The 19,335-nt window shown below is 43.4% G+C and overlaps 1 non-coding gene across 1 annotated transcript; it reads right to left on the reverse strand.

The window, feature by feature from the left end:
* Positions 1 to 17,138: 17,138 nt before the first annotated feature.
* On the reverse strand, positions 17,139 to 17,212 carry Trnat-ugu (transfer RNA threonine (anticodon UGU)). The gene has a single exon. It is a non-coding gene; the product is annotated as a tRNA-Thr (tRNA).
* Between the last annotated feature and the right edge of the window lie 2,123 nt (positions 17,213 to 19,335).

Consider the following 19,335-nt stretch of genomic DNA (forward strand, 5'->3'; position numbering starts at 1 on the left):
GTTAAAAGTATACTGTGATCGCTAAAATACAGGGGAATAGTTTCAACGTTTAATAAATAATTTTGCAAATTTGGTGACACGTAAATTCTATCTAGACTGCTGCGGGAGTGGCTGGTTATGCAAGTGAACCCGACTGACGTCGGCTGCTGAAGTTCCCACACATCCTTAAGGTGTAGATCACTTACTAACTTATTTAACTGTGGCGAGTAGTTGTAGTTGGGTTGTTGATCTTTCTGATTTAAAACACGGTTAAAATCTCCACCTAGTATAAGAGAACACGGATTTTTCCTCAGTAAATAAATCAGTTCATCTTGAAAAAACTTCGCACGATCCAATTTGTGGGAATTTCCTGATGGGGCGTAAAGGTTAAGCAATGTCACATCCAAGATTTTTATGCCTATGGCTCTTCCTGATTCTAGTCGTTCGATTTCAGTCACCGGAATGCCTTCCCTTACAAGAATGGCTGTACCGATATTGGCTTCCGTGGAAACATTAACAATTTCAAAAAAGCCTGGGATCCGAAATTCCGTTATCGCAACTTCTTGTAGCAACGCGATATCTGTCCCGGACTGGTACAAGAATTCTTTTAGTGCTGCCAATTTCAAGGGTGACTGTATTTTATTAATGTTAATAGTAGTAATGCTATATGCTTGCATCACATACATACCAAAAAAAGCTATTTGGGATTAGGATCGGTATGATTATAGCAGAAACGTGCTTCTCTACAAGGAACGATCTTTACAAGCTGTGTGCCCATTACATGTACTAACTTCCTAGAAAAATTTGCACTGCGTTTAAACAAAGAGCTTGAGAAGAAAAGTATCCTGAAATATTGACAATACATGGCTATGAGTCACTGTGGCCCTTCTCTTTCTTTTCGTTAGTGTGGGCCCTGATGACTTCATATTTAATATTCTTTTTCTTGATGTCTTTCTTCTCTGGTGTGGCTTTCGCTTGATGACGCATGACAGCAAGACCCGGTGTCGGTCGCTGCCGTCGGCGGTGGCTATCTGGGGCAACGGCCGTGGCTTGCGAGTCGTCAATATGTGGGTCCGGCGTGGTGTCTGTTGTGTTGTCTTGCTGGCGAGGCGGTGATGCTTGTTTGTTCCCTCCTTCGGCGCGGCGTTGCGCTTCGGAGTCAGCAGGTTGTTTACTTGGTACTTCCTCGTACTGTTCGCACTGTATGGGCTGTGCACTTGATGCGGTTATTTCAGCCGTGACCTCAGGCTCAGGGTCACATTTCCGTGAAAGGTCACTACCAGCCGCGTCACTAACTGTTCGTGGCGGTATAAGTCCTTGTGCGGAAGTGGGAGCCACATCGACCTGCATTCCATCTCCTTTTTCCACTTCCAACGGATCTTCAGGACTGGTCTTCGGCCTCCTGGCAACGGGTGTTTCACACGAAGAGTCCTCTTCAACATTATTTTCAGTGTCCTCTAGAGGACGCTTTTTAGTTGGAATCTCGCTGTCACGGGACGGAATTTCAGCAGTTAATGTGGGTTTTAAAGGCGGAAAGTCATTAATATTTAGTGCAACATTTTCAGAGGTAGTAACAGGATCCACGTCAGCCGCCGGCTCTGTTGTATTACTGGCTGGAAACAAATCGATGAGTGTTAATTTCCGGCATTGCGTAAGGTTATTTGTTAGCACAAAAACACGGCGAGGGCAGTCCTGACGGAGGTGACCAGACTCGTTACATACATGACATGTAGGGGTTTGCCCCGAGCTAATAACATGCGCCTTGTGCCCGTCATCAAAGATGTGGGAGGGAATGTTTGCTTTCACTTCCATCTCCACGGAGCGAATGCCGTTAAAGCACTGCAGATTGAAATGCGAAGCCCACCTTTCGTTGACCATTTGCCTGACAACCCCATACTTTGAAAGGGCATCTTTAATTTTCGACTTGTCTACTTCGATGGGAATATTCAAAACCCTAACATTCCTAATTACAGACTCGGATTTCCGGAGTTTGACAGTACTTTTAGTACCATCACGGTGTATAAATTCCGTTTCATAACCAAATTTTGCCAGAAAGCGGTCTACACTCACGGAATCGTTAAACTTTACAAAAATGCAGTATTCATCAGCGTCGAGCTGCATGGTATGAACAGATTCAGAATGAAGGCCAATCAATCCAGTCGTGTATTTCAAGTGCAGAGGGCTGTACTCGACGGGTGTACTTGTCGAAGGTGAAAATCACGGTGTTTTTTCTCACGATGTTTGACATGGTGTTCTGCAGCGAAGAAATCTCGGACAACGCCAAAATCCCAACGGCACTACGCAGAAAGACGGCACGAACGAAGACCAAATGCTCAATTGATAACGCTTAATTCACGTGCAAAAACGTCAATAAACGATCACGAAACACGAAAACACTGGTGTAAACACTGAACGTTCACAGAACAAACTTGAGGAGCGTGCTACCGCTGCGACAGCTAAAGCCAGACTAGCTGAGCTAAGACTACAGGCTCACACAAGCCGAGAACATCTCGGAAGTAGACAACACTTCCTCCTAACACTTCCCCATCTTACAGTGTTGCCAGATTGTGCAGATGGCAGGACTTAGTTGTCAGGGGCGGTCACTTTTATTGGCCGCCTTAAGTAAGCGACTCGGACTTAGTCTCTGTGGCCGCCAGCTGGCGGTCAGTTTTTATGTTAAGACTGTACATAAAGCTGGCAAGCTTGTGTATCCATGCGCACTGGAGTTGGATATCTTCTTCCTCTCTTCAGTGTTTTATGTGCTCTGAGTGCTTGATGGTGTAGCAGTAGCTCTCATTGCACAGAAGATATTTTGAGTCCTGTGATACCCATGTTTAAGGTGAGTGATTAATTTCGTTGTTATATTTAGATTTTCTATGTCATATAAGGAATGGCATCTAACAAATGTTTCATGCTAATTCCTATAAAAATACGTACAATATGACTATATCCTTCTGTGCAGTACTGGCCCCCCGATTGCCTTTCATTATCGGCTACAAGTAATTTCTATTTATAAATCATAGTTTTCGTTTCTTATTTCTTTTCAGACTGAAATGGCGGAAAATCAGAAAAAAATAAGAGGAAAATGGAATGAAGAGTGCATGAATATGGCTGAGAGCGAGGATATATATATATATAAGAAAATGACCTCGAGGAGGCAAACTTAGGCATTTTCGACGATTAGAAATGAAAGTGAGCCACCAAACAAAAGAGATTAAAAGCAGAAAAAATAAAGTCAGAAAAAGAGTTTCGGAATTCTGAACTTATGTCAGGTGTTCCAAAATACAATAAACACTCAAAGGAGTGGCCATGAAAAGCCAATTACAAAGCTGTGGAGAAAATTGTAATTTGCTGTAAATAATGGCTCAACAGAAGAAACTGTAAGCTCATTATGTGTTTGGAGTCACTTGCAGAAGACTACGTGGTTATGAGCCAAGTGTAGAGGCTGGGCTCGTGTTGGATGTGTGGGCCATGAGGATGTTTTGAATTTTATTTGCGATCTCCATATAACAATGACCTAGACATTGATGAACTGAGCTGAAATAGTAACAAGAATTTCCCATGCTTACGTGTTCTGTTATTATTCAGTTAGTATCATTAACAACCCATCGTATCACAGGAAATACAATGACTGATACTGAAAGTCACTCCGGACAAGCCTTGTAATTGTCGCTCTTTTAAATTCAAGGTAATTACACTACTGGCCATTAAAATTGCTACACCATAAAGATAACGTGTTACAGACGCGAAATTTAACCGACAGAAAAAAGATGCTGTGATATGCAAATGATAGCTTCTCAGAGCATTCATACAAGGTTGACGCCGGTGGCGACACCTACAACGTGCTGACATGAGGAAAGTTTCCAACCGATTTCTCATACACAAACAGCAGTTGACCGGCGTTGCCTGGTGAAACGTTGTTGTGATGCCTCGTGTAAGGGGGAGAAATGCGTACCATCACGTTTCCGACTTTGATAACGGTCGGATTGTAGCCTATCGCGATTGCGGCTTATCGTATCACGACATTGCTGCTCGCGTTGGTCGAGATCCAATGACTGTTAGCAGAATATGGAATCGGTGGGTTCAGGAGGCCAATACGGAACGCCTTGCTGGATCCCAACGGCCTTGTATCACTAGCAGTCGAGATGACAGGCACGTTATCCGCATGGCTGTAACGGATAGTCCAGCCACGTCTCGATCCTAGAGTCAATAGATACGGACGTTGCAAGACAACAACCATCTACACGAACAGTTCGGCGACGTTTACAACACCATGGACTATCAGCTCGGAGACCATGGCTGCGGTTACCCCTGACGCTGCATCACAGACAGGAGCGCCTGCGATGGTGTACTCAACGACGAACCTGGGTGCACGAATGGCAAAACATCATTTTTCGGATGAATACAAGTTCTGTTTACAGCAATATGATGGTCTCATCCAGGTTTGGCGACATCACGGTGAACGCACATTGGAAGCGTGTATTCGTCATCGCCATACTGGCGTATCACCCGGAAAGATGGTATGGGATGCCATTGGTTACACGTCTCCGTCACCTGTTCTTCGCATTGATGGCACTTTGAACAGTGGACGTTACATTTCACATATGTCACGACCCGTGGCTCTACCCTTCATTCGATCCCTGCGAAACCTTACATTTCAGCAGGATAATGCACGAATCCATGTTGCAGGTCCTGTACAAGCCTTTCTGGATACAGAAAATTTTCGACTGCTACCCTGACCAGCATATTCTCCAGATATCTCATCGACTGAAAACGTCTGGGCAATGGTGGCTGAGCAACTGGCTCGTCACAATACGACAGTCACTACTCTTAATGAACTGTGGTATCGTGTTGAAGCTGCATGGGCAAGTGTACCTGTACACGCCATCCAAGCTCTATTTGACTCAATGCCCAGGCGTATCAAGGCCGTTATTACGGCCAGAGGTGGTTGTTCCGGGTAGAGAAATAACGAATAAACCAATGAAAGAAACACACCTTAAATTCCACAAGTGAGGGTAATATTTTTGATTGCGTGTCATGTTTACGTTCCAGGCTACAATCGTTGCCCAGTGTGACGACCATCTGCATACACAACAGCGAGCAACGGCACTAGTAATACCGTTTCACGCTGTCCGCAGCAACGGTGAACCCTGGGATGTTCACCTGCCGTGACACAGTTCGTGCACTGATTGAAGCTCGTACATTGCGTCCAGCACTCTCAGCCATGCCAACAGTAACTTCTTCAACGGTGTGCGCTGCCATTGGCGGTCGACCTCTCCCAGGGGCAATGCCCAAGTCTCTAGTCAATTCGAACTTTCGAATCACGTCTTTCAATCCCAGTGCGAAAAAAAAGAACCTCTCCGTATTCTTGTAATGCTTCGGAGCTCTCGAAGAACATCAGCACTAAAGCTGTCGTGTAGATAAGATAGCTTTAAGAATAAAGCCCTGCTCACGTTGTCCTGCCCTTCTCTGTTAACCCTAATTGGCAAGGATCCCATACACATGATCGATATTCTAGGATGGGTAGCACGAGTGTTTTGTAAGTTATCTCCTTTGTGCACTGGATGAATTTCCCAAGTATTCTACCAATGAATCAAAGTCTGCCACCTGATTTATCCACGACTGAACCTGTGAGATTGTCACTCTCCGATTTTATGCCCATTCAAATTGTACCCCCCTGGTATTTGTACGAGTTGGCCGATTCCAGTTGCGACTCGTTAATATTGTAGTCATAGGATGACACATATTTTTACTTTGTGAAGTGCACAGTTTTACATTTCTGAAAATTTAAACTAAGTTGCAAATCTTTTCACCAGTTTGAAATTGTATCAAGATTAGATTGAATATTTCTGCGGGTTCTTTAAGAAAACACTTCGTTACAAATGACTGCATCGTTTGCAAAATGTCTGGGGTTAATTTTAATATTGTGTGCAACGTTATTAATTTGCAACACGAACAGCAAGGATATCAACACACTTGCCTGGGGCACACCTCAATTTACAGCCGCTTCAAATAGCTCCGGCGAGAAACTAAACGGTATTTTATTAATCACTGGTTTTGAATAATGTATCAGGAGCTAATTAACTATTGTAAATAATTTTAACTGTGATGTAATGTAAATAATATCTGCTTTTTAAATTAAATAACATACGAATTAAAATTGAAATGAATTAAAATGAATCAAATAATTCGATGTACAGTCCGAAACGCCAGCAGACATGTTTAAGAACACCCACCGGCCTAGAGGGGACAGTCAGAAGAGAAAAGACCCGCATTCTGGAGGGCAGTAGCACATTTACTTGTCTGGTTATCCAAATGTAGGATTTTTCGTTGCTTCCATTTGCCACTTAAATAAATACTGGGAAGGTTCCTTTGAACAGGTAACGTCTGATTTCTTGCCCTAGGTTCCCTATGATTGTAATTTATTACCCAATTAGGACAATGTATTACCCTGGGATCTTTATTGCTATAGTTTGCTACGAAATATGGCGTCCAAGATGGTTGCTACTAGGGTGTCATAATCAGACTTATTGGTCGAAGGATTTGACCTCCCCACCAACACGATGTCGCAACCGACAAGGCCTAGACTAAATCGTTGAAAATTTAAAAAATCCAATGTGAGGTAGCTTGTTTAACAGTTGTATATTGCGAGGTATATTTATTTAATATTTAGGAATGTTTTTTGGTCCTTCAAAGTCGTTTGTAGCAGAAAAACACTATACCCCATACAAAACATTGCCACTGCTGTGAAGGTCTGTCTAGCATATCTACTATTATTATAGTTGTTGTGTTATTATTATTACATACAATTTTTCAGAAAAAATATAGACAAGATGATGTGTCTAGAGCACCTATATACGTAAGAGATTTTTTTTTATGCAAAGTGTGCACTTGTTGTGTAACCATTACTCTGTGGAAGTATTGAGGTTTAATTTTTAAACAAAGTCCAGTCTTGCTGCGGAACACTTACACTGTGGAGCTGTTAGCGATCTTTTATCTGGAAGAAATTACGCATTTGCTACGTAAAAATTACGCTGTGGAATTGTTTGCTTCATGTTTTCAAACAAATTACACTGACAGCGCGTGGGTCCATGTTTAACAATTACCGCAAGATTTTTTTTTTTTTTCGTAGTCATGGTGCAACAGACATAGACTACTAACTTAATGAGAAAACAAAATGCTGAAACGACATACAAAAGTCATAGTAAAGTGGGATTTCATATCGTGGCTCCATAAACAGGTGCACAGTTGTATGCCTACTAGCAACGGATAGAAAAAAAAAGGAGGATAACGAATGCAGTTCCTCGGACATTATTTCCATCTGTCACATGCATCTTGGTCCTATTAGGATATAAGAAGCTTTCACAGTTGCAGTTGATCAGTAATCTGTGTTAGTGACAGACGAGAAAGTAAAGGTGAACAACTGTATCTGCCGACATCGGCGTGCTCAAAATTTGGAGGTACTGGGTGATCAGATTCTCAGCGAGTGGCTCAACCTGGATGTGACGTAACTGTACAACGTTGTGGACTCACTATCTAACCGAGTCCAGAGGGTTATCAAGTCCAAGGCGGAATTACAGTGTGTTAAATGATGATTATGCCGAGTGGGATTAGCCGCGCGGTCTAAGGCGCTGCATTAATGGACTGTGCGGCTGGTCCCGGCGGAGGTTCGAGTCCTCCCTCGGGCATGGATGTGTGTGTTTGTCCTTACGATAATTTAGGTTAAGTAGTGTGTAAGCTTAGGGACTGATGACCTTAGCAGTTAACTCCCATAAGATTTCACACACATTTGAACATTTTTTTTGAAATGATGATTGTAACCATTTCTGTAGGGGCCAGCAAATTTTGTGGAGCACCTCCTCGTATCACACGGATAAATAGTTCTTTCTCAATGTAAATCCATCTGGCACTAAAAAGAGATGTTACAAGACACCATCATCAAAGTCAGATTCTTGGAGAATGATTCCACAGTTGAAGGTGGACTTCTCTACCCCAGTAACAGCTTTTGTCTGCTGCCATTTTCAGCACTTCTCGTAACACAGCTACTGTGTTTGGCGCTTTTCTGCATTGACTTTAACGTCACACAGCACTCTGTCTTCAGGCCACGAGTGGCCTACCGGGACCATCCGACCGCCGTGTCATCCTCGGTGTAGGATGCGAATAGGAGGGGCGTGGGGTCAGTACACCGCTCTCGCGGTCGTAAGATGGTATTCTTGACCGAAGCTGCTACTATTCGGTCGAGTAACTCCTCAATTGGCATCACGAGGCTGAGTGCACCCCGAAAAATGGCAACAGCGCATGGCGGCCTGGATGGTCACCTATCCAAGTGCCGACCACGCCCGACACCGCTTAACTTCGGTGATCTCACGGGAAACGGTGTATCCACTGCGGCAAGGCCGTTGCCAACTTTAACGTCACATAGCTTACAAAATGTTCTTTCCACGTCAGTGGCAAAAAACAGCTCTCTAAAACTACGAAAACAATCTCGCAACTCCATGCTGTTGCAGCACTTTGCTTTCGGCATGTTGAATCAGACTGAGCTTCTACTGAGACCCCGTGTGTCACGTTTATTGCGTGGGAAGCCGCCTTTGTTGACTTTTTGATGGCGTTTTGTCGATCCCAAAGAAGAATCTCATACGTCAGCCAACCGATTAGCGTGTTACCCTACTTCTCTGCTACAACATTGATAAACAGTAATAACTAGGCTTTGTAATAACTGTTGTGTGTATTTGTGCCGATATCACCTGAAACAACCTCATGCGAGCAACGTTTCTACGTTTTTATTCTTGTGTTCCTAAGAATACTACAGAAATATGCATTTTAGCAAAAGTTGCCTAAAAATGGTCTAGTACGGCAAAAGTTGGAAGAAATGTGACGTACGACTATAAAAAGGTGTAAATATGACTTGATACGCATAATAAAAATACATTTTTCTACAGTATAATAACTGGAGCCGTACATAAATTGATGTAAAATTCATCCTAAAGTTCAGAAAAAAAGATTCCTTATTAAAATCCTTGCCGTAGTAACGATACAAAACGATTGTAAGTTACTGCATATGTCCTTTCCTCCAGAAAATATTGTATGCTGTTATCCTGCGTTATATTCATTTCTGCAAGATGATGGTGTAATATTCGAAACTGCTGCACCAAAATAAAATTTTAAACTTTTAAAACTGGTGCACGCTATTATTGTTCTACAATAATATTTATTTCATATTTTATTGTGAACCAGATTTTGGTTTTTTAGGCCATAATCAGACAACATAAGACTGAACCGACAGTCCACACAGTATCAGTGATAGCATCTAGCCGCACAAACACCATTATTTTTAAAGACATGCGACAGTTACAGTTATGCTTCTGCATGAAATACCCAAAAATGCTAAGCTTCAGTTTAAGCTAAAAACCAGAAATATTATCAAACTGAAATGATAGCAACGCACGGAGCAATGAGCAGAAGGGACTAGGACACAAAATATACAGTTCCTTCACAAATTTTTGCTTCCCACTGATGTAACATTTAAGCTGGTTCATTAGCTCTTAACAAATGAACTTCAAACAAAGAAGCAGCATTTAACATGAGCTTAAAAAACAGCGAAATCAATATTTAATAAAAAAAGAAATTTTATAATAATAATTTTCAATTACACTTTTATAGCTCTACAACTAACAAATAGAAATAAAATTTCTATCATTAAGGAAGAATCTCCTTTTGTGAACTAAGCATGCCGACCTGGTAGCTTCGTACATTATTCCAAAACAGTTTCCGAAAGATGATTAGATAGTTTATTAACCCAGTTACGAAATTAACCCACAATGGCATCCCAAATTACAACACAAGAGCAGGCACACACATGCACTATAAACTATGATATACACTGAAGAGCCAAAGAAACTGGTACACCTGGCTGATATTGTGTAAGGCCCCCGCGAGCACGCAGAAGTACCGTAACACCAAGTGGCATGGACTCGACTAATGTCTGAAGTAGTGTGGAAGGAACTGACTATGAATACTGGAGAACTCTCCATAACTGCGTAAGAGTACGAGGGGGTGGAGATATCTTCTGAACAGCATGTTGTAAGGCATCCCAGATAAGCTCAACAATGTTCATGTCTGGGGAGTTTGGTGGCCAGCGGAAGTGTTTAAACTCAGAAGAGTGTTTCTGGAGCCACTCCGTAGCAATTCTGTACGTGTGGGGTGTCGTGTTGTCCTTCTGGAATTGCCCAAGTCAGTGCTAATGTCCAATGGACGTGAATGGATGCAGATGATCAGACAGAATGCGTACGTACGTGTCACAGAGTCGTATCTAGACTATCAGGGGTCCCATATCACTCCAGTTCCATACGCCCCACACCATTACAGAGCCTCCATCAGCTTGTACAGACCCCTGTTGATATGAGGGTCCATGGATTCATGAGGTTGTCTCCAGATCCATACACGTCCATCCGCTCGATATAATTTGAAACGAGACACGTTCGACCAGGCAACATGTTTCCTGTCATCAAAAGCCGAATGTCGGTGTTGACGGGACCAGGTGAGGCGTAAAGCTTTGTGTTGTGCAGTCATCAGGGATACATGAATGGGCCTTCGGCTCTGGAAGCTAGTATCGATGACGTTTCGTTGAGTGGTTCGCACGCTGAAACTTCTTGATGCGCCAGCATTGAAATCTGCGCTTCTGTCACGTTGAACGATTCTCTTCTGTCTCCTTTGGTCCCGTTCTTGTAGGATCTTTTTCCGGCCGCAGCGATGTCAGAGATTTGATTTTTTACCGTATTCCTGATATTCACGATACACTAGTGAAATGGTCGTACGGGAAAATCCCCACTTCATCGCTACCTCGGGGATGCTGTGACCCATTGCTCCTGCGCCGACTATAACACTACGTTCAAACTCACTTAAATTCTGATAACCTGCCGTTGTAGCAGCAGTAACCGATCTAACACCTGCGCCAGACACTTTTTGTCTTATATAGGCGTAGCCGACCGCAGCGCCGTATTCTGCCTGTTTACACATCTCTGTATTTGAATACATATACCTATACCAGTTTCTTTGGCTCTTCAGTGTAGATGGAGACACACACACAGCAGATACAAACGTCTATTAGCAATGAAAATTATATTTGGCCTGAAAACAATTGCAGCTGTGGAGTTGCGCCCATACTCCAACACAGGTGCGTTTCACATTTACTCACATCAATAAGCAATACTTGGACATGTTAACTATTCTGTGTTAAAAAGACAATATGAAAATAATTCATGTAATATAAAACTAAGACATATTTCAATTATCAGTTACACCAATGACAACCGTCATATGCAGCTGACACAATAAAATATCTTGGACGAACCTTCGACTAGCAGTTAATGTTGAAACCTCACCTACTAATGTGCAACAGAAATCCCACAATAGACTAAAACTACTAACCCTATTAACTCGCCAAATATGGGGACAACACCCCACCACTGTCCTTCACACATACAAATGTTTGATCCACCCCAACCTCTGTTATGCAGACGTTGCATGGATATCCTCCCAAACCAAGTTCTATAGATCTCTCCAGATCCTCATACATCAAGCTTTCTTCTTCGCTATATGCATCCGCTTATCTTCCCACATAAGGATCCATTACCACCTCATCAAATTCCCAACTCTCCTTACGCATGCTGAACATCTCCGACTGTTATCTCGACTCCAACAATCCGTTATGTTCCTTCTCCTTTCCAGTACTAGTGTGTTAGCACGCCACTACCGACACCATGTGGTCAGAAGTATCCGAACACCTGGCTGAAAATGACTTACAAGTTCGTGGCGCCCTCCATCGGCAATGCTGGAATTCAATATGGTGTTGGCCCACTCTTAGCCTTGATGACAGCTTCCACTCTTGCAGGCATACCTTCAATCAGGTGTTGGAAGGTTTCTTGGGGAATGGCAGCCCATTCTTTCGGAGTGCTGCACTGAGGAGAGGTATCGATGTCGGTCGGTGAGGCCTGGCACGAAGTCGGCGTTTCAAAACATACCAAAGGTGTTCTATAGGATTCAGATCAGGACTCAGTGAGGTCCAGTCGATTACAGGGATGTTATTGTCGTGTAACCACTCCGCCACAGGCTGTGCATTATGAACAGGTGCTCGATCGTGATGAAAGACGCAATCGCCATCCTCGAACTGCTCTTCAACAGTGCGAAGCAAGAAGGTCTTAAAAACATCAATGTAGGCCTGTGCTGTGATAGTGGCACCCAAAACAAGGGGTGCAAGGCCCCTCCATGAAAAGCAAGACCACGCCAAAACATCACCGCTTCCGAATTTTACTGTTGGCACTACACACGGGCTGGCCGGGGCCGCCGAACGGTTCTAGGCGCTACAGTCTGGAACCGCGTGACCGCTACGGTCGCAGTTGGAATCCTGCCTCGGGCTTGGATGTGTGTGATGTCCTTAGGTTAGTTAGGTTTAATTAGTTCTAAGTTCTAGTGTACTGATGACCTCAGCAGTTAAGTCCCATAGTGCTCAGAGCCATTTGAACCACTACACACGCTGGCAGTTGACGTTCACCCGGCATTCGCCATACCCACACCCTGCCATCGGATCGCCACATTGTGAACGGTGATTCGTCACTCCACATAACGTTTTTCCACTGTTCAATCGTCCAATGTTTACGCTCCTTACACCAAGCGAGCGTCGTTTGGAATTTACCGGGATGATGTGTGGGTTATGAGCAGCTGCTCGACCATGAAATCAAAGTTTTCTCACCATCTGCCTAACTATCATAGTACTTGTAATGGACCCCGATGCAGTTTGGAATTCCTGTGATGTTCTGTATAGGTGTCTGCTTATTACACGTTACGACGCTCTTCACCTGTCGACGGTCTCTGTCAGTCAACAGATGAGGTCTTCCTATACGCTTTTGTGCTGGACGTTTCTCTTCACGTTTCCACTTCACTATCATATCGGAAACAGTGGACCTAGGTACGTTTAGGAGTATCAAATTCTCACTTAGAGACGTATGACACAAGTGACACCCAATCACCTGACCATCGTCGAAGTCCGTGAGATCCGCTGAGCGCCCCATTCTGCTCTCTCACGATATGTAATGACTACTGAGGTCGTTGACATGGAATACCTGGCAGTAGTTGGCAGGACAATGCACATAACATGAAAAACGTATGTTTTTGTTGGTGTCTGGATACTTTTGATCACTTAATGTATGTACCCCACGAACCCCCCATTTGCACACCCTCTGTGTTCTCTACCAAAGGAATTTGGAACGTCTTCTCTCCTGCACCATGAACTTCTCCCAACACATACCCATCCTACCAACTCTGAATCCAACCCACCTTATCTCCTCCCCTCCTCAGAGCTCCCGCATCGTCATCTCTCCATACCACACCTCCCCTTTTCCCCAACCTTGTTGCCCCCAACAGCCGTTAAAACAAAAAATAACAGGATTTCCCTCAGTGTGTCATACATGTATGTGAAAACAAGTTAATGGCCCCTTCCGCCATTACTGTCAGACATTGGAGTAGTGACAAAGTGTCACCTGTGGTTATGACCACAGTTTTTCAATTTGACAACAACATTCACTTAATTTGAATTTTAACTCACCCAAAGCCTGCCTAGGAACATTGCAAGGAATGGGTAAAGGCATTAAGCGAGTCCCTTACTACTAGTTGAAGTCTAATAAAATTCAGTGTTACCAAATTCAATAGGATTCTAGTGTGTTGGAGAAATTCGTACAATGCGTACAGCGAAAATGAATGCGCTTCATCAATCGCCATACAGCATGCTGAGCATCCATGTTAATGACTCTGTAAATCACGGTCAAGGGTCTGAGACTAATCAGAGGTAAACTTTTGTCAGTTGGCCACACATCGTCCACAGAGAACCATTATGGCCTAATGCACCTCTACATCATTGTAGCCATCGCCTCCACTCATGTGAATTCCAACCAAAGAAATCGCAACTCGCATCTGGTACAAAAAGTAATTGCAATGTACCCAAAGAACAACTTAATGATTAACGAATGGAATATTCCAGAATTTGAAACACGAACATCTGCTAGCATGAGTTTCTTACAAGTAGATACCTTAGGGGTTGCGAAGCAACTCAAATCTCTTGATACGGGCAAGTCTTCAGGTCCAGATTGTATACCGATTAGGTTCCTTTCAGATTACGCTGATACTATAGCTCCCTACTTAGCACTCATATACAACCGCTCGCTCACCGATAGATCTGTACCTACAGATTGGAAAATTGCGCAGGTCGCACCAGTGTTCAAGAAGGGTAGTAGGAGTAATCCATTTAACTACAGACCTATATCATTGACGTCGGTTTGCAGTAGGGTTTTGGAGCATATACTGTATTCAAACATTATGAACCACCTCGAAGGGAACGATCTATTGACACGTAATCAGCATGGCTTCAGAAAACATCGCTCTTGTGCAACGCAGCTTGCTCTTTATTCGCACGAAGTAATGGCCGCTATCGACAGGGGATCTCAAGTTGATTCCGTATTTCTAGATTTCCGGAAAGCTTTTGACACCGTTCCTCACAAGCGACTTCTAATCAAGCTGCGGAGCTATGGGGTATCGTCTCAGTTGTGCGACTGGATTCGTGATTTCCTGTCAGGAAGGTCGCAGTTCGTAGTAATAGACGGCAAATCATCGAGTAAGACTGAAGTGATATCAGGTGTTCCCCAGGGAAGCGTCCTGGGACCTCTACTGTTCCTGATCTATATAAATGACCTGGGTGACAATCTGAGCAGTTCTCTTAGGTTGTTCGCAGATGATGCTGTAATTTACCGTCTAGTAAGGTCATCCGAAGACCAGTATCAGCTGCAAAGCGATTTAGAAAAGATTGCTGTATGGTGTGTCAGGTGGCAGTTGACGCTAAATAACGAAAAGTGTGAGATGATCCACATGAGTTCCAAAAGAAATCCGTTGGAATTCGATTACTCGATAAATAGTACAATTCTCAAGGCTGTCAATTCAACTAAGTACCTGGGTGTTAAAATTACGAACCACTTCAGTTGGAAGGACCACATAGATAATATTGTCGGGAAGGCGAGCCAAAGGTTGCGTTTCATTGGCAGGACACTTAGAAGATGCAACAAGTCCACTAAAGAGACAGCTTACACTACACTCGTTCGTCCTCTGTTAGAATATTGCTGCGCGGTGTGGGATCCTTACCAGGTGGGATTGACGGAGGACATCGAGAGGGTGCAAAGAAGGGCAGCTCGTTTTGTATTATCGCGTTATAGGGGAGAGAGTGTGGCAGATATGATACACGAGTTGGGATGGAAGTCATTACAGCATAGACGTTTTTCGTCGCGGCGAGAGCTTTTTACGAAATTTCAGTCACCAACTTTCTCTTCCGAATGCGAAAATATTTTGTTGAGCCCAACCTACATAGGTAGGAATGATCATCAAAATAAAATAAGAGAAATCAGAGCTCGAACAGAAAGGTTTAGGTGTTCGTTTTTCCCGCTCGCTGTTCGGGAGTGGAATAGTAGAGAGATAGTATGATTGTGGTTCGATGAACCCTCTGCCAGGCACTTAAATGTGAATTGCAGAGTAGTCATGTAGATGTAGAACAGCAGAGACTACGCAATAACTACTAACAATATGGAACGAGTGTCGTAGTGTACCCCCAACGTTCCATTGTCTGCCCTCTGCTTTACCTCTTACACTCTTCCAATATGCCCAAACTGCCTCTTCTCATTCACCTCCTTCAGTATGCTGACATGACCACTACCACATGCCCTATATCCTATGCTGCAAAAAGCTCAATGGTCCCTCCAAATCCACTTCAATCAATTTACCTCCTGGTGAAATCAATGGCTCCTTATGATTAACCCTTCTAAAACCCAGGCAATAATTACGCAGCTTCCATCACCATGACTCCTTCCTCACTAGTTACAACCATCCAGTTAACTAATATACTAAAACACCTGCACCACGCAAGTAACGAGCAGCCCTTAGTGGCTCGCCATCACAGTTTTCTTTATCTTAAATATCTTTGTGAGTAATGCCCTTTTGGCATATTTATTATTTTATAAATGACATATAAGTACTGTTAGTCTTTCACGATGATTCTGTACTTATTCACTATCATACGTTTTTAGTCCTAATTCTGTGACCATGTTATAGAATATAGACCATTCTTTGATTTAAATTCTGAGGAAGACACTCCTAGCAGTGTTGAAACCAGGTAAATTTGTTAAAAATAGTGACCGAGGGCTATTTTTCTTTCAATTGTACCTTGAAATAACCTTCAACCGACATTTAACGTGGAAATCTCACCTAGTAACCATCCTACAGAAATACCACAATAGACCGAAGCTGTTCACTGGCTGAACACGGGGACTACACCCCTGATCTTCCCCATTCTTTGGTATGGGAACGTTGCATGAGTATCATCCCCACCTAAGTTCTATAGCTCTCTCCAGATCCTCAGACATCATGCTTTCCACCTCACTTTTCGCGTCAACTTACCTTTCCCCACAAGGAGCCTTTACCAACTCATGGACTTCTCACCTCTCCTCACTCACAGTGACATCCGAATAACGTACACTAACTCGACACCAACAATCCAATGTGCCTCTCCTTTCCAATCGTAGAGTGCTGCGGGACCTCTGCCTACACATCTCAGCAACGCTCCACCTACACACCCTCCATGATGGGCTCTACCAGAGGAATTTCAACCGTTTGTCTCTCCTGGACCATGAACTCTGCTCTGACATACATCCATCCTATCAGTTCTGAATCCATCCTGCAGCCTTCTAAGGATTCCCTCCTCCTTTTCCCCTTCCCTGTTGTCCCCAACTCCTTTTTCTTTCATATCTATAGATCACAATACCAGCTACCCCTGTCTCATCATCACCATTCTCCTATCTCCCTCCGTACCCACCTCTGTTTTCATCAACAAGCTACCATCCCAGCGCAGGTGCTACTCTAGTTTTAGTGAAGGTGTATAACGCTCTTCTATAGTGTTCAATGTTCTTGGAGTGTTTTCTAGGGTGTTTAGTAGTCTTCAGTTATTATTCAAGTGTTTTGAACTGCACTGTCTGTCTACACTTTTTATCATTGTAAATGAAATAATGAAATGGACACCATAGCTGCAAACAGGCGTTGATGTACTTCATTAGGGACATGTTGAAAATGTGTGCCCCGAACGGGACTCGAACCCGTGATCTCCTGCTTACATGGCAGACGCTCTATCCATCTGAGCCACCGAGGGGACAGAGGATAGCGCGACTGCAGGGACTTATCCGTTGCACGCTCCCCGTGAGACCCACATTCCCAACATGTCCAAACCACTACATTCGAGTGCGCCTAGGAGATATTTGCCCATTATACTCATTACTCGTGGCCGATTAATCTACCAAGTTCCGTACGAGTTCGGGCATAGTGTGTGCGTTCGCACAGGAAGGTCAATGGCCGGGAAGCCATAATTCAACTATACATGACGATAGTATCTGTTCCCGAAAGAACAGTTACCGTAGATGACCATGCAGCTTTGCTAGAAATGAAATGATAATTAAATGGACACCCTAGCTGCAAACAGGCGTTGATGTACTTCTTAGGCGCACTCGAATGTAGTGGTGTGGACATGATGGGAATGTGGGTCTCACGGGGAGCGTGCAACGGATAAGTCCCTGCAGTCGCGCTATCCTCTGTGTCTTCGGTGGCTCAAATGGATAGAGCGTCTGCCGTGTAAGTAGGAGATCCCGGGTTCGAGTCCCGGTCGGGGCACACATTTTCATCATGTCCCTAATGAAGTACATCAACGCCTGTTTGCAGCTAGGGTGTCCATTTAATTATCATTTCATTTCTAGCAAAGCTGCATGGTCATCTACGGTAACTGTTCTTTCGGGAACAGATACTATCGTCATATATGATTCTATCATTGTTTTTAAACTTTTCGTGGAGGCTGCTTTACTTCTTACACTCTCCCATTCACATCACCTTGTAAGATAATTTGAAATTCGTGGTAAATGCGTCTCCTTGTTTTGTGTTCAGCATCTAATTAGAGAATAATGTCTACTGGCTGAAGTGCGGGTTGATTGTACCACTGCCAGCCCCCCGCCCCCGCCCATATGGGGCGAGGAGAGATGAAATAACAATAAAGAAAACAAACTGAGTGAGAGCTGGCGCAAATATGCTCAGCTTTATGTTCACTACTCCGCCTCTTCGCGAGCCCCCTGTCGAGAGTCAGTGAAATCCGTCACCTAGTGTCTCTGGCGCACTCGCGATCTATCGATACCAGACGACACATAGCTCACAAGGAGACTGTACTGACTTCCTCTCACTGATTTGATTCGTATTGAGAATATGTGCAGGGCACGATTAAGTCTTCAAGAAGACCCAACTCTCAACCGTTTTCGAGAAAATCGGAATTGCAAACTTTGTGCCTTCGTATGTAACTTGTGTGGTCGCTAATAGTGAAGCATTCCGCAGCCGAGCGAGTAAGTGCTCAATTTCATAAGCGCGAGGTTTCTGGACCGAATCCCGCTATCGCTACTTTTTTTCCATTCTCCCGTAATTCTAACAACAGATACGCGGGCTACACCACGAAATTGCGTCATGACCGAGAACCGATTATGAATGGAAACCAAATTTGTGTTGCGACACACACACACACACACACACACACACACACACACACACACACACACACGGGCGCGCGCGCGCGATCACACACAGAAAAGACCAAGCACATGGAGAAAATTCGTTCTTCATTACATGTGCTGTGTGAAGCAACAATCATTGTTTTCCGTGTTTCTACAATCAATATCACCCTGGTTCGGACTGTGATCACACACATTATACTTGCGACAAATATAGATACAATAACATAAATAAAATGACTTTACTGATTTCACTGGAGGATCTTGTGTATCTCTTTTCTTAATTCCAATCTCCTTCCGGGAATTTTTCCTTTTTCTTTCTGGATAAAAATTATGAAAATAATAAATGATTCACTAAATATTGATAATTTACACTGTCATAATAAATTTGTAAATCAGAATTACTTGGAAATGAAAATAATTACCAGCAATGAGATTCGATCGAGAAACTTCACACCGATGAAACTAAGCAGTTATTAACTCGGCTGCGGAATGCTTGAGCACTAGCCAACATACGAACTATGTTAGCAGCTATAAAATTTTCAAGCTAGATTTCCTCAAAAGATGTTGAGAGTTGCATCTTCCTGTTTAAATATGTTGACTCATGCCCTACACAGCTGTCAATATGAGTATAATCGATGAAGGGATGTTCGTACTCTTCCTTTGTCAGTATTGATATACAGAATGTGATTCTTGAGTTTCTCCCGGCGTATTTGATAATCAAAATATCCAC

This window comes from Schistocerca gregaria, chromosome 6 (assembly GCF_023897955.1).
Source record: "Schistocerca gregaria isolate iqSchGreg1 chromosome 6, iqSchGreg1.2, whole genome shotgun sequence".
Classification (NCBI taxonomy): domain Eukaryota; kingdom Metazoa; phylum Arthropoda; class Insecta; order Orthoptera; family Acrididae; genus Schistocerca; species Schistocerca gregaria.